Source organism: Schistocerca cancellata, chromosome 1 (genome assembly GCF_023864275.1).
Source record: "Schistocerca cancellata isolate TAMUIC-IGC-003103 chromosome 1, iqSchCanc2.1, whole genome shotgun sequence".
Lineage (NCBI taxonomy): Eukaryota > Metazoa > Arthropoda > Insecta > Orthoptera > Acrididae > Schistocerca > Schistocerca cancellata.
In genome coordinates, this window is record NC_064626.1 from 915,137,348 (window position 1) to 915,150,134 (window position 12,787).

The 12,787-nt window shown below is 46.6% G+C and overlaps 1 pseudogene; it reads right to left on the reverse strand.

Moving 5' to 3' along the window:
- Window positions 1–272: 272 nt before the first annotated feature.
- On the reverse strand, window positions 273–390 carry LOC126095371 (5S ribosomal RNA; annotated as a pseudogene).
- Window positions 391–12,787: the final 12,397 nt, after the last annotated feature.

A 12,787-nucleotide genomic window follows, 5' to 3' on the forward strand; every position in this document is an offset into this window, starting at 1 on the left:
ATAGTGCTCAGAGCCATTTGAACCATATCAGCTGCACAGTTACTCTCACGCTCACTGTACTAAATTCCGTCCGAACAGTCCTTGGAAGGGGCAACGGTAGCGACCGGCCGCCGTTCATCCTCAAGGCAAAGGCATCACTGGATGCGGATACTGAGGGGCATGTGGTCAGCACACCGCTCTCCCGGCCATATGTCAGTTTACGAGACCGCAGCCGCTACTTCTCACTCAAGTAACTCCTGAGTTTGCCTCACAAGGGCTGAGTGCACCCTGCTTGCCAACAGCGCTCGGCAGACCGGATGGTCAGCCGTCCAAGTACTAGCCCAGCCCGACAGCGCTTAACTTTGGTGATCTGACGGGAACCGGTGTTACCACTGCGGCAAGGCCGTTGGCACTCACGCTCACTATGGCCGCAGCAATTTGGTACTGAATTCCTTCTGAAGAGCGCAGTTGGGCTCGAAAGGGTGAGTGGTGGTGGTGGTGGCAGGATGGAGGTCCCAGTGGAAACACTGCTGACAATAAAGAAGGCTTTATTCAGTCTTGGTACATGCTTGGTCGGGCTCGGCAAGGCAGAAGACGCCTCGCTCTGTTGACCCTGGCAAGCACATAAGTACGGGCTGCGGGTTTGCATCGTCGTGAGAGGTAAGCGTTGTACAGTGCTGACCTCTGCTACGTTAGTGGCGGCGCCGCTTGGGCTCCCCATGCAGCCAGCGCATTGTGGGATTCGACCCGCTTCTCCCTGGCAGGTGTCGGGTGGCAGCTGGCGCTGTGGTACTATGTCCCAGGGAGGAAACGTGGTACTGGTGGCCACAAGGCGACCGACAGGTTGACACTGCTTTGGCACCAAGTCCCGTGAAGAATTTAGTGCTGTCGGTGGCAGGCGAGTGTTTGTTTGGAGCTTATGGGCGCTCAACGGCGAGGCTATCAGCGCCCCCGGTGGCGGGTCTCGAACCTATGACTCCTGCTGGTGACGCCCAGTCGTCTCTCTGCCCAACACGACCCTGGCGTCGTGATGGTGCTGCTGAAGTCTGACGACGAGAAGTGCTTCTGCCTCAAAATACAGATATATTTATATCACTCGGAGGCACATTTGTTTCACTAAAATCTGACACCTAAGCACGTCGCCCATAACAAGAGACTTAAGCTGGTGTAATGACATCGGCCCACCTTCTACAGTCATTCTCGCTGTGTGCTGCAGTTTTCCACTGAGCGTGACTAGCCTCGTCTCGCAATCCTTTTACCTGTATGTTATTCCCACCGACATTTCGCCACACTGCGGCTACCAGCCTGTGGATGCTAATGCAGCGCTTCACACTGGCTTCCTCACGACTTCTTATTACTTTTGCTTAAAGACTAGGTAGCAACACTGTGCTGTTTACGTTTCTCGTCAGCCTGCAGTACTCAGTTCGCTGTTAGCTGCAGACATTACGTTGCATATATTGAAAAAATTCAACACAAATCATAGAAGGACAACGATTCAGAACAGTTTCAGTAGCGAATGCAATACCGTTCAAATGGCTCTAAGCACTATCAGACTTAACATCTAAGGTCATCAGCCCCCTAGAACTTAGAACTACTTAAACCTAACTAACCTAAAGACATCACACACATCCATGCCCGGGGTAGGATTCGAACCTGCGACCGTAGGAGTCGCGCGGTTCCGGACTGAAGCGCCTAGAACCGCTCGACCACAACGGCCGGCGGCAATGCCGTCCACAGAGCGATATGGCAATGGCGAACAAAACGGACTGTCTGGCCACGCTCAATCTCCGGTAGCTTGTTGCCATGGTAGCTCTGCTGTAAACAACTAGTTGTCAAACGCTTGGTTATTTTGATCCGGGTATAGACGTTTCCGTTTACTGACAACCAGCCGCATCATACATCTCATGAATCACTGCAGAATTTTATGCTATGCTGTGTTCTTGCAAAACGATTACTGCTAAGCCGGCCGGGGTGGCCGAGAGGCTCTAGGCGCTACAGTCTGGAACCGCGCGACCGCTACGGTCGTAGGTTCGAATCCTGCCTCGGCCATGAATGTGTTTGATGTCCTTAGGTTAGATAGGCTTAAGTAGTTCTAAGTTCTAGGGGACTGATGACCTCAAAAGTTAAGCCCCATAGTGCTCAGAGCAATTTGAACCATTTGATTACTGCTAGCTAATAGTTCCTTGTGCAGAATTACAACTAGGTGAGATGTAGGCTCAGTTACAGTTTTACGGAAGTTGCTCAACACAGATGTGTATCTTCGTAATGAAATCGTTTCCATTGGCTTACTGAATTTGCCGCAGAGGGCAGAGAGCCGCTCATTTATCTCTTCATTTACCGCCTAACTCCTAGGACACTGCAGTTTGTACAGGAGCACAAACAGTCATAACTCGTATGGACCCAGTTGTCGCAGCCTGTGAAGCTGTGTTACAATCTCAGAGGGTTCTTGACAGCCGTGCATGGTACATTACCTGTCGTGACCTTGGCAGTCGGTATTTTGAACATTTTTGATTGTTATAGACTGCACAGTAAGGCCACAGAGCTGTTGCACTACTCTTTTTTTTCTGTCCACTTGATCATATTGTACTTTCGTGTACAGTTACGTTAGTCCTACAGAAACAAACTCGAGTGCCCTGCAAGCACGGGTCAGACGAGTAACGCTCGTCAGCAGTCATGTATTCAGAAACCTCACGCCTTTGCACGTCACTTGTCCGTCGGCTAATACTGATAAAGCATGCAAGTTCCCGTTCGAGAATCCTGGGAGGCCAACATGGGCGGAGGACGGATTTAGAGAGGAATAATTTCAACTGCCTGGCTCTGTAGTCGCAGACAGATGGGCGCGGGTCTTACTCCGTCCGTGAACAAGTAACTGCAAGAGCCGACACTGCTCCGACAACTGGAGCGTGTGTGTGTGCGTGCGTGTGTGTGTGTGTGTGTGTGTGTGTGTATTTCTGTCCAGGGCTGCGACGGCCACCAGCTTGCCGGCCGCTTATTTTGCTCTGTGCCAGCCACCAGCCACACGCCTCACCGCACTCTAAGCAGCGCAACGACAGGCACCTTGGACACCCTCCAGCTGATCTCACCCGTCTGCGGTCTCAGCTGGTTAATGCGGGCCTGCTGCTCTCTAGAAAAAAAAAGACACACTCATTCCTTTCTTTTTCGAAACAGTTCTTGGCGTATTGTTTTTGTTTCTGGTGTGTGCTCAGGTGTCTCAATCTGAAGACCATTATCCACCAAATGCAAGCGTTCCAAAGGAGCCCAAAGTTCAAAATGTCCAAAAATCGTGCAACAGTACACTGTCTACATCTACATCTACATGTATACACCACAAGCCACCCAACGGTGTGTGGTGGAGGGCACTTTACGTGCCACTGTCATTACCTCCCTTTCCTGTTCCAGTCGCGTATGGTTCGCCGGAAGAACGACTGCCGGAAAGTATCCGTGCGCGCACGAATTTCTCTAATTTTACATTCGTGATCTCCTCGGGAGGTATAAGTAGGGGGAAGCAATATATTCGATACATCATCCAGAAACGCACCCTCTCGAAACCTGGACAGCAAGCTACACAGCAATGCAGAGCGCCTCTCTTGCAGAGTCTCCCACTTGAGTTTGTTAAACATCTCCGTAACGCTATCACGCTTACCAAATAAGCCTGTGACGAAACGCGCCGCTCTTCTTTGGATCTCCTCTATCTCCTCTGTCAACCCGACCTGGTGCGGAACCCACACTGATGAACAACACTCAAGTATAGGTCGAACGACTGTTAAACCACCTCCTTTGTTGATGGACTACATTTTCTAAGGACTCTCCCAATGAATCTCTACCTGGCACCCGCCTTACCAACAATTAATTTTATATGATCATTTCACTTTAAATCGTTCCGTACACATACTCCCAGATATTTTACAGAAGTAACTGCTACTAGTGTTTGTTCCGGTATCATATAATCATACAATAAAGGATCCTTCTTTTTATGTATTCGCAATACATTACATTTGTCTATGTTAAGGGTCAGTTGCCATTCCCTGCACCAAGTGTGTATAAGCTGCAATCTTCCTGCATTTCACTGCAATTTGCTAATGCTGTAACTTCTCTGTATACTACAGCATCATCCGCAAAAAGCGTCATGGAACTTCCGACACTATCTACTAGGTCATTTATAAATATTATTAAAAGAAATGGTCCCATAACAGTCCCCTGTTGCACGCCAGAGGTTACTTGAACGTCTGTAGACGTCTCTCGATTGACAACAACATTTCCTCCGATAAACGAGAACTGGACTCTACGCTGTAGTCTTTTGCATCGATAACGTACGTCTCAATTTGTTTTCCTTTCGTATAAGCTAATCATTAGAGTACTTCCGAAATTTACTCAAGAAACATGAAGTAATAAAAATTTGAAGCTAAAACAAAATGGGTATTAGTACATGTGACACAAAGTACACAAAACTGAATCCTAATAGAAGGAAGCATTCACCATACCTTAAGTTGGTGCTCAAATCGTCGGGAAGGAAGCTCGCTCGCCGTTATAAGTTTTAAGGTACAAAGTTGATTTCTCCGCAAAGAGGATAATAAGCATTTGCACGGTCCAGTCACATTAATGTAACCACCGCCTAAGTTCGACGTCAACGTGCAATACCCCTCACCCCTCACAGACGGCAGATGGCATCACTAGTGGTGGAGGGTGCATAAAGCGTGCGTGGGATGGGACGCGGAAAACAGATTAGTCCTTGTCATAATGCGGAAACGGAGCTATTTCTCTGATGTCGAAAAGGGCACGATCATTGGATTTGTGGCCAAGGGTGGAAGTAGTTCCGAAACGGTTAGGTAGGCAACTTGTTCGTGTGCCACCATATTTAAAGTGTACCGTGCATGACAAAATGGCGCTATCTAAAATCGGCGTGGTGGCAACTGCGGTGAGTACGGGCCATAACAGATGATAGGTGTGAACGACGGCAGCGGAGATGTGTGCAGCTTTTGAGCAACAGATAGCCCTCGTGAACCGAGGGTCTAACAAAAGTGTCTCCTCAGCGAACTTTCTGTGAATGGTACTGCCTCTGCAGCGGGCGCTTGGTTCACGCACCTGATCTGACTGCTGTTCATTGGCGACGGTGCCTGGAATTTACCTGTGGCTTTGCTGGAATACGCTAATGTCGAATATATTTCACACATACTTAACTATTTCACGCGCGTTTGTACACATATTTCACTGGTATGTCTAGGTAACTTCGCCCTGCAGTTTCATTCTCACGCGGCTTTCTGTAGACGACATCGTACCTCCTGAACTGTGTTCGTACAATGATATAATTTTGCAGGTACATCCAACGGTATACGTGGCTACTGCCTGCGAATTGTGTTGCAAATAGAGTTAGTAAAGAAGAAGTAATAAATTAAAACGGCGTGCTTCATGCGGCAGTTTTATTGTATGCACCGGAACATGTAGTAAGCCATATTTATTTTTCCTTTCATCATTTTGTGGGGGTTGTCAGAGAGAAAAAGTTCCACGAACGATTGAATTTATGTGTAGTTTGTTTTAGTTCACTAAGTGCTCACATTTTGAAATACTGGGTGAATAAAGTATGGATATTCGCGCTTCGTGGACGATACTGTTTGTTTGTTTGTTTTTTCGCACCCATGTGACGGATAGGTGGTTCTACCCCACAGCGATTCTTTCCAGACAGCAAGTGAAATGCTTACCAAGTTTGATTGAAATTGGTCCACTGGTTTAGGGAGAGATGGGTAACATACATATATACATACATCCATTTTTATAAAAAGTATGGATTAGTATGGATACACCCGCATAAGAGTTTTAGTGAGAGACCATCCTTTTTCTTTGATCAATCAGTCAAAATGACAGTCACAATCACGTTATTTATTTTGTCGCCAACCGGTTTCAACCCGCGATGGGGTCATCTTCAGGGCAACTTACACTGTAAAGTTATAATACTAGTAACTAATCATGTACGTAATCTACAAGCAAGCCTTTTGGTCGCTCGCTGGAGTTGTCACCGTGCCTGTGCACGGTTGGTAACTATGCATGGTTGGCTCTCTGCATGAGCTTAAGTAACGGCCAGCAACACTTGGGCAGACGGCAACGCCCTACACGGTGACCAATGGCAGTTACATATACAAGCAAGAAACCGTAAATTTTAATGTTTGTTCCAGTCGTAATATAGAACATAATAAATAATAATTATAACTAATTAAATCTCGCCGGCCGTTGGTGGCCGAGCGGTTCTAGGCGGTTCAGTCTGGAACCGCTCGACCGCTACGGTTCTAGGTTCGAATCCTGCCTCTGGCATGGATGTGTGTGATGTCCTTAGGTTAGTTAGGTTTAAGTAGTTCTAAGCTCTAGAGGACTGATGACCTCAGATGTTAAGTCCCATAGTGCTCAGAGCCATTTGAATCATTTGATTTGAATTAAATCTCCAGAAATTTACAATTATTTAAAATCCAGATAACTGTTGTCCCATTCATTTTTCACATCATTTGTGGATAGAGTAGAGCCCTCTACCTTTTGTGGTAGGGACGCCGTTGCCATGGGTGATAGTATACAGGGTGTTACAAAAAAATGGTTCAAATGGCTCTGAGCGCTATGCGACTTAACTTTTGAGGTCATCAGTCACCTAGAACTTAGAACTAAGTAAACCTAACTAACCTAAGGACATCACACACATCCAAGCCCGAAGCAGGATTCGAACCTGCGACCGGAGGGTGTTACAAAAAGGTACGACCAAAGTTTCAGGAAACATTCCTCACACGCAAATAAAGAAAAGATGTTATGTGGACACGTGTCGGGAAACGCTTAATTTCCATGTTAGAGCTCATTTTAATTTCGTCACCTATGCTTCCACCTACGCTCAATGGAGTACGTTATCATCATTTCATACGGGATACTCTACCTGTGCTGCTAGAACATGTGGCTTTACAAGTACGACACAACATGTGGTTCATGCACGATGGAGCTCCTGCACATTTCAGTCGAAATGTTCGTACGCTTCTCAACAACAGATTCAGTGACCGATGGATTGGTAGAGACGGACCAATTCCATGGCCTCCACGCTCTCCTGACCTCAACCATTTATGGGGGCATTTGAAAGCTCTTGTCTACGCAACCCCGGTACCAAATGTAGAGGCTCTTTGTGCTCGTATTGTGGAGGGCTGTGATACAATACGCCATTCTCCAGGGCTGCATCAGCGCATCAGGGATTCCATGCGACGGAGAGTGGATGCATGTGCTAACGGAGGACATTTTGAACATTTCCTGTAACAAAGTGTTTGAAGTCACGCTGGTACGTTCTGTTGCTACGTGTTTCCATTCCATGATGATTGTGATTTGAAGAGAAGTAATAAAATGAGCTCTAACGTGGAAAGTAAGCGTTTCCGGACACATGTTCACATAACATATTTTCTTTCTTTGTGTGTGAGGAATGTTTCCTGAAAGTTTGGCCGTACCTTTTTGTAACACCCTGATATCAAACGCCCCGTACACTGTGTTACCAACCGTGCACAGGCAGGGTGACAACTCCAGCGAGCGACCAAATGGGTGCAAAAATTTGTTTATTTATGTAACTTTGACTAATTGGTTATAGATTACGTACATGATTACTTGCTAATAGCCCGCATCTCGTGGTCGTGCGGTAGCGTTCTCGCTTCCCACGCCCGGGTTCCCGGGTTCGATTCCCGGCGGGGTCAGGGATTTTCTCTGCTTCGTGATGGCTGAGTGTTGTGTGATGTCCTTAGGTTAGTTAGGTTTAAGTAGTTCTAAGTTCTAGGGGACTGATGACCTAAGATGTTAAGTCCCATAGTGCTCAGATCCATTTGAACCATTTTGAACTTGCTAATATTATAACTTTACAGTGTAAATTGCCTTGAAGATGACCCCATCGCGGGTTGAAACCGGTTGGCGAGAAAATAAATAACGCGATTGTGACTGTCATTTCGACTGATTGATTATAAGTAAACCAATCGCTGCTATCTTCACGCAACTATGTTGTCTGAAAATTATTCTTTGAAGCTAGGGTAGGAGATCAGCCGGGCACAAGTGCCCTAGCGTGCTCTCGTGTTTGGCGCTGGGTGGTCCGTGTAGAGTGGAAGTTTCACACAGGGTTGTCCGTGTTTACTGCGGGAGGGGCAGGCAGGCTGTTGCCGGTGGCTGGCCGTCCGGCCGCCGCTGGCGCGTGAGGGTGACTCTGGGGGTGCAGCCGCGGCGCGCTGCGCCAAGGTCGCCGCTCGCGGCGCAACCCGAGCCGGCGGCCGGGAATAGCCAGTGGATGGGGGGGCGGGGAGGGGGACGCGAGACGGGCGACACACGGCGCTACAGCACAGGGAGCGCCGCCACGGCCGCGGCGCGACAGCCGCCGCGCCAAAATACACGGCGCTCAGCTGACCACGCGGCGGATTTTTCCGCTGGCACCGCCTCGGCCTCTCGCTCCACACTACCACGCTCTGTTTACGTCACAACAGTCACGCGATGTTCGCGAGACAAGGCCGGTCGCAGAGTGATGTTTGTATTTCTGCTCTGGGGTGGCCTTCCGCGCAGTAATACTCACTTGGGACACCAAACGCGTATTCGTGGGAAAGAAGGGTCGATTACATTATCCCGTCCGGTTACTCAAACGTAGGTTTTCGTGCTTTTTCCGAAACCGATTAAGGTCAGTTCTGGAATATTTCTTTAGCAATGTATGCAGCCCATTCATTCAAAAATTGTTCAAATGGCTCTGAGCACTATGATACTTAACATCTGAGGTCATCAGTCCCCTAGAACTTAGAACTACTTAAACCTAACTCACCTAAGGACATCACACACATCCATGCGAGAGGCACGATTCGAACCTGCGATCGTAGCGGTCGCGCGGTTCCAGAGTGTAGTGCCCATTCATTGCTCCATCGTTAATAAGAGGACGTTCAATATATAATAAAACACTGTTTTTTTTCTCCGTCAATTTCGGTTGGAAACTGTTGCGAAATTTTTGGTGGTACATCGTGAATTACTCTCGCTGCGGGCTCTAGAGCTACATGAACTTCCGGTAGGTGGTGGCATTATACGTACCCTTCAGAAAAGGCATATGTGCTTTCCAAGCACAGAGCTGCCATTGCGGTTTTTTTTTTTTTTTGTTGACAACTAAAGCATCGTAGACATTCATAGGCTCTTGCAGAATGTCTACTGATGCCTGGCAGTGAAAGGAAGCATCTGTCATGATCGAAACGAGTTCGCGCAAATCTGTCCGATTTCCCGCGTGCCGGCTGGCCGCGCAAGGCTGTGCCCCTCCAGTGTTGCAACGTGCGGACTCTCTCGTTCGAGATGATGGACGGATCGCAAGCCGCGCGAATTAGCCGAGCGGTCTAGGGCGCTGCAGTTATGGACTGTGCGGCTGGTCCCGGCGGAGGTTCTAGTCCTCCCTCGGGCATGGGTGTGTGTGTTTGTCCTTAGGATAATTTAGGTTAAGTTGTGTGTAGGCTTAGGGTTTGATGACCTTAGCCGTTAAGTCTCATAACATTTCACACACATTTGAACACTTTTTTCGACGGATCGCAGTCAAACACTTCGCTGCTCAGCTGGACGTCTCTGTTGGTAGTGCTTACAGATTCGTCCAACCGAAGGGATACTCAACGGTATGTGGCCACTGGCTTCGTCGCCGACTAACAGAAGACCGTAAAGGGCAACGATGGACAATTTGTATGGAATTGCTTGCGCGTTTAAAGAGTGATCGGGACAGTTTTGTGTCGAACATCTCAGACGTCATGAAATACGGATTCATCACTTCGAACGGGAAACATAAGGGCAATTCGTGGAGTGGCGTCACACCACCTCTTCTCCGAACAAAAAGTTCAAAGCCGCGCCCTCAGCCGGTAATGTCATGGCGACGGTCTTCTGGGACTCTGAAGGGGTTATTCTGTTTCATGTCCTCCTCTTGGTGCAACGATATTGTGCTACTCTCACGAAATTGAAGAAACGACTTGAGCTTGTCCGTCGCCACAAAACTGCAAAAGAGCTTCTAATTCTCCCCGACAACGCAAGCCCTCCCTCAAGCCTGCACACCCGAGAGGAGCTCACAAAACTTCATTGGAGCGTTCTTCCTCATCCATTCTACAGCCCGATTCTTGCACCTTCCGGCTTCCATCTGTGTGACCCAATGAAGGATGCACTCCGCGGGAAGCAATACGTGCATGATTGGGAGGTTATTGATGCAGCAAGACGCTGGCTCTGTCGTCACCCAGTACAGTGGTACCATGCGCGCATACAGGCTCTCCCAGTATGGCGTAAGGCCGTCGCACTGAATGGAAATCATGTTGAAAAATAGTGTTTTGTAACCAAGAGAGTGGGAGACAATATGATGTATTGGAATCCTCAATAAAACCAACCAGCTTTCAGAAAAAAATGTGTTGCGTTACTTTTTGAACGCCCCTCGTAATCTCGTCGTTATGAAACATCAAACAATGACACGTTTTGTAATATCCATAATACTGTATTGTTTATAGTATCCATTGTGCCACTGAAATCTGTGACTCAAATTATGTTCCGGTTTAGCAGTACATGGATGCTACACCAGCGATTCAGTGTGGATAATTTAAATCTTTGCCATCGCATATAACGTTTGCTGACTGACGTCTGTTTCATAGAGGAAGACGAAATAAGAGCTCTCTGTGATTTGAAACATTATACTGACAAGACGCGAATATTTGTTACACGCTATTACATCGCTGTTTCGAGTACGGAAACAGTAGAAATTCTTACACTCCGTGCGGAGTTACAAAAAGAATTGACCTTATAAATTTATTATCGTACAAATATGTGTTTATGCTACAGTGTAGTATTATTTATTAGTTTTAATGAAGTCGGTTCTAGGCGCTACAGTCTGGAACCGCGCGACTGCTACGGTCGCAGGTTCGAATCCTGCCTCGGGCATGGATGTGCGTGATGTCCTTCGGTTAGTTAGGTTTAAGTAGTTCTAAGTTCTAGGGGACTGATGACCGCAGATGGTAAGTCCCATCATGCTCAGAGCCATTTTTAATGAAGTCGCAGACCAGATGCATGAAAATGTTGTGACTGCTCGTACTCATTTCAAACAATAAATAAACCGCTGTACTTCAGAGAGATATGTTCTCAAAAATTACTGTTTCTTATAGGCTTTCAGTGACTTGCACTTCTGTGTTATGATTTATTTCGTCTTTTATTTTGTCAATGGTAAAGCTTCATGACTCCAGTTCATTACGTATTCGGGAAATAGCTTCATATAGAACAAACTGACTGCAGAGAGAGTTGTTAGCAATGTTAGAAAATCTGGCATTGTCTGTTCGTTCTCAAGATCAAGCTACTCGTTTTCAGTGGTAGAGACGTATGCTGAGATACGAAATTCAGGTCTACCGGTAAAGGATAGTTGTTACAGACGCTTCTCTGTATACTGCAGTGATTTTGATCGATGATCGTCAGTCTTACAAGCAAATGAAATTAGTATTAATCCCCTATCCAAGTAACCATAGTTAAAATACACTTCTGCCATTTCTCAGCGACGCGCCCAATGACAACAGGAGAAAAGTACCATAACAGCTCGCCGCAGCCCTGGATTTCTGAAGCGCGGACGTCCCCCAAGTTACTCTCGATTTTTGATGACGTACACTGCATGACAGCCTCCGTCACGGACGTTGGTCAAACTTCGCGTATGCTTGCAAGAGAATGGTGAAAAGTGTGGCGCAGTGTTATCAGAAATCACATTTGTTTATAAGGATGCGTTGTAGAGTCCTCCTCGAGAAGTAAATTGCTTCCGTCAACTTTAAGAAACCCAAATAATCACTGTTGAAGCTTACTGAGACAATGTGAGCATCCTCTTTAGGTGATTTCAGTATATGCTTGTATTGAGGATTCTTTTGTACTGCTAAATAGCGAAGTGTGGTCTCTCATACCACTGCGGCAGGATTCAGTGCACTTTGATGTAATCCACTCTGTTTCCGCTCCACTTCCAAAAGTTTTCTTTTCTTAATATAGGCCTCTTCACAGCCGTTGATCTTGCGGCTACTTTTTAACGTTCTTCACAACTAGGGTGTTACTTGTTGACCATTATCATCCTCGGCAGGATTAGATTCGTCACTGCAGTTTTCCACATCTCTGATATTTATTAAACGGCTGTTATATCGCGTTACAGATACACTATTGCATCGTCTCCTTCAGTACTTATGGTTTTTTGGGCCTGGCAGCTCTTTTTTTGTATAACGATTTCCAGATCAGTATCAGTGTATCTGCAGTCTACTTCACGTTTCAAAAAACCGAAAATTGCACAAATAACCAGTGGTTGGATGGGACATTCAGAAAAGAAATACATAACTGCATTGCAGTTGACGACATGTGGGCGTCACTAAAATAATGTAATCTGAATGGCACTAAAAAAGTAGACGAGACAACAATACATGAAAACCGAACATTGGACACATAAGACGTTTGATAATAATTTGCCAAAACAGCTAGCAGTAAACTGTGTTGCTGAAAGGCCAATAGCTCTAAATCACAAGATAAATCTGATGACACATTGCTATTATACTTTGCGACGAAGTTGCACAGGCTTCACCTTCCGCATGTAAAGTGACGGTTAGGAAGAAAAAAAAGAGTTCCACAAAAATGATAAAAACACGAAATTTTCCGCATAATAGGATTATGACGGCAGTGTTTTAGGACAGACTGTGACATTCGGGAAATAAATACATGCTTGAAATTACGCGTATCAGCAGCCTTGCACAAAAGGTTCCTGGTGTACAAGCCACGTGAGACGTGAATGCTTACTTCCATCGTTTTCGTCACGGTTAAAATTGAA